Source organism: Canis aureus, chromosome 3, assembly GCF_053574225.1.
Source record: "Canis aureus isolate CA01 chromosome 3, VMU_Caureus_v.1.0, whole genome shotgun sequence".
In the NCBI taxonomy this organism is placed as follows: Eukaryota; Metazoa; Chordata; class Mammalia; order Carnivora; family Canidae; genus Canis; species Canis aureus.
This window is the reverse complement of record NC_135613.1, coordinates 50,828,956-50,832,806: the sequence shown is the minus strand read 5'-3', so window position 1 is coordinate 50,832,806 and position 3,851 is coordinate 50,828,956. Positions and strand designations below refer to the sequence as shown.

At 40.0% G+C, this 3,851-nt stretch overlaps 1 non-coding gene across 1 annotated transcript; it reads right to left on the bottom strand.

Annotated features, from left to right (window-relative positions):
• Positions 1-2,575: 2,575 nt before the first annotated feature.
• Positions 2,576-2,678, bottom strand: LOC144311598 (U6 spliceosomal RNA). Its single transcript, XR_013377201.1, has one exon. It is a non-coding gene; the product is annotated as a U6 spliceosomal RNA (small nuclear RNA).
• Between the last annotated feature and the right edge of the window lie 1,173 nt (positions 2,679-3,851).

The window sequence follows — 3,851 nt, the reverse complement described above, 5'->3', positions numbered from 1 at the left end:
TAGCAAAGCTCAGATCAAAAGAGCCACATCAGCATGGAATTCTAGATAGACTGAGACATCCCCTCCCACCAAAAACTGACTCCAGATCACTGCCAGAGATGGTGGAGGAAAATCCTGGCCGGACCAAGTGTTTATCCAAAAAGATTATACATAGTCTAGAAGAGTTTATCTTGAGATGAAAAGTTCCCATTTTCTACCAGCATCAGAATGGGGCTTTCCTAGCTTTGTGAAGTTCAATTATAGAGAAATTAAGAGTTACCTTATTCCTCATTTTTTTTCTAAGTTTATCACTGTGACAGTCATACCTTCTACACACTATCCTCAATCTCTACTTGTGAAATTGGCACAGGGAATTCTCCTCCTTACTTTTTCTCAGGTCAGGCTGGGTCCTAAGGCCTCTAAACAGGTGAGTCAAGAGGGCATCCTTGGGATAGGAACACTTGATACGGAGATTGTGCATGTATGTGCACGCATGCACGCATCCATGTGGACTCCTCAGTTTCAAGTCAAACTAGTAGTTTACAAATGGGTGTATTTTATATCAATTTTGTTTGCCTTCACTTGATGCAAACTAACATTGATTTGATTGATGATTTCAAGACACAAATTTAAAAGTACTGACAAAAAGGGTTGCTTTCCTGATTAATATTTTTTGTTACTTTAAATGAAATGGCATATATAAAAACTGGAGGTAATAGTGACCTTCTTTTCCATGTTGTCAGATTATCCTTGAAATATTTCATGCTCTTCTCAGGCCACAATGCAAGGCAGGGGGGCGGGCATGTGGCCCAGCTGGACATCTTTTAGAGGAGGGAAAGACTGCAGTTAGTGAAGACTTCTCAGAGCTGCCGATCATGCCATCTGAGGAGATGTTGAGAAAACCATGGTACCTAAGGAATAACCTGAAGAAAGGAAGATTCAGAAGTATCGTAAAGGCAATTTTCACGTTTCCGAAAGTCAACTGGTACTGGATGACAGATTAGATTTTTACACTCCCAAATTATAAAAGTAAAACCCAAATTCAATTTCTGGTGAATTGCATTCATCACAGGAGATGAGAGCAAACGGAACATTGTCCTGGGATGCTGTTGAGGGGCATCTAAGCCTTGGTTGGGGGTCCTGTGGATCCTTTCATCCCTGCCATTCTGTGATTTGATGAAATTTCCATGCCGGGTAAACTTAAACAGAACCATGACCGCTTTTTTCCCTCCTTTTACATTTTTTTTTCCTGGCCTGTTAACAAAGATTTAATGACCTACTAATGCTCGAGGCACTCTTGAAAAACCACTGTCGGATTAGCGCTTGGCTTTCAAAAAATTAATCTTTTTTTTTTTTTTTTTTTGGTTTGTTGCCTTTTCTCCCAAGTAAGATGCATGGCTGTGTTTCTCTCCTCACCTCTGTTTTGGGAACCAGGCCTGGGCAATTAAGGTTGCCTGGTGTTGGGTCCCAACTGAAACATAACTCAGGTGAGGGTCGTATGCTTTGCACTTAGCATCAAGCCTTCTCCTCCAGCTCCCCCAGAAGCCGTGCTCTCCTTTCAAGGCTCCTGCCTCCATTTTCATCCCAGGCAAAGCCCTGGGCATGCTGCAGCGAGCTGTGGCCTCCAAGATTTCCCTTCCTGTCTGCTTGGATGTTGAGAAAGGCCTCAATCATAACATCCAGGAGGGGAAAATTTAGAGGGAGTCTGTGGTTCTAATTTGCTACAACAAATTATTCCAAAATCCATTCCTCTGTGTGGGCACATTTCAGTGGTTCCCAAATGGAAAAAAAAGAAAAAGAAAAGAAAAGAAAAGTGGAATTCTTATCTGGGTTTATGCAGTGGTATGTGCCACATAACTTCCAGTTTTTGTAACTCCTGCAAAGACAGAAGCTGTAGCCTGGACTGTCTTCCCCTTCTTCCCCAAGCATCTAAATCCTGTTCATCCTTAAACACTACTGAGGAGCTTCCCTCAATCCACTGGTCTGAGGCAATCTGACCTTTTGCAGATTTTCCACAGCATGTCGTGTACATGCCTGTTTCACATAAATTTCATCACTCAATGTTTTTTGTATCATTGTCTTCTCCACAAGATTGGTTAGCTCTCAATGACATCTTCACCGTTATATTTGTCCCAGGGTACTTGGTGTGACGCCTTTGAGTTGGCAGGTGGAGGGTTATTTGTGGAGGAAACAGATGAACAAATCCATAACTTGTTCACTCATCATATTCTTCTTCTTGTCCGAGGGAAGCAAACTGTAGAGCTGCTTCCCTCTACCCCTTCCAGAGCAAAAGAAAACTAAGAGAATGGATGAGTTAGGAACTTTGACATTTCTGAATCATTGTCACATAAGTGAATCTGGACGTGATGAATTTCATTGTTAGTCTTTATTCTAGAAAGTTTTATTTCCCCACTCCAAGGTGGGGGTTTCAAATCAAAATTGAGGGTTTGGAAAGGCCCAAAATTGATTCTCTGGATGTATATGATGATCTCCTAGAGAACCAAAACCATCTTGTTTATTTCACCCCTGATGCACTTGGTCTTGCCCCAGACAATTGTGGGTCTTCTGTAAATATTTAACAAATTTCTGAAATAACAAAAGAAGGTAAGAATTCATTTTAACGTATGTCATCCTTGGGCAGGGACCATGCCAATCTTTTCTGCATCATTTTGATTTTCGTATATGTGCTGCCGAAGCGTGTGCTGATTTTAGTGTCTATTTGACTTCATATAATGCCAGAATGTCAGGGACTAAAATTTTGCCTCTTACTCATTAGTATAGATTTAGCCTAGAGGTTTAAAGACATGAAACTAAAAAGCAGGCAAATGTTTTGGTTACTAGTAGGTTAGAATTATGACAGAGGCAGTAACAAAAAAAAATAAATGTACTAACAAAATTGTGGTTGGTTCTGTGGCCTTATATAGACACAGCTACGTAGAATTGTTCTAGTGAATAATGAATGTGGGGTGATGGCCATCTACTGTTTAATGGTTTTCAAACTAATGTTTAAAGGGAAATGAGTGGTTTATACCAGAATCCAAATCATAGAGTTCTCAGCCAATAGTATATATGAGTGTTGATCTTGGATTAGTGATGGTAGTACATTAACAAGAAGGCTGAAAGATTATATTATCTTTGTGGGTTAAACAAATAGATTTACACAGCAAATCTTTTTTTGTGGAATAATAAGAGTAATATTATATATGGATAGTGAGGAAGACATTCTATTTGGAGTCTAGAGACCTGGATCATTTTCTTGGCCCTGGAATGAACTAGCTCCCTCCTCCGGAAACGTCTAGTTTTGTTTAGCTGTAGCACTTGCAACTTTATTATAGTTAATTGCATAAATATTTTTATTCCATTACCTTTTCAAGGTCAGAAGCTCTCTTGTTTATCTTTGAATCCCCAGTGATTGGCAGAGTGTCTGGCAGAGTGAGTGCCCAATACATATTCAGGGAACGAATTGAAATGAAGGGATCCGATAAGATCATCAATTTCTGCATCTAAGGGTCTGAGATTCTCAAGATCAGACAATTCAACACATATGCAATTTAAACCATGTTCAAAGATTTTTCAGAGGGAAACCACAGAGGGCTGTTGGTTCAATTTTTTCCCTCAAGGGGAAAGAGTGTAGCGATTCAATCTAGAAGCTTTAGAGATAACAATAAAAACCATCAGACAGAAATGCCTATTGGTTTCTGGTATGAGAAACATAACCTCAACCCAATGGTATCCAGGTCATCATTCTTCCCTCAGTACCATGGGCTCTGGTACCTCTTCCTGTAGGTTGCACACACCTTTCTGACTATTCTAGTTTCTTTCATATGTTAAGATTCTCCTTTTCACCTTGCACCATCCCAGTGTTTTTGGTT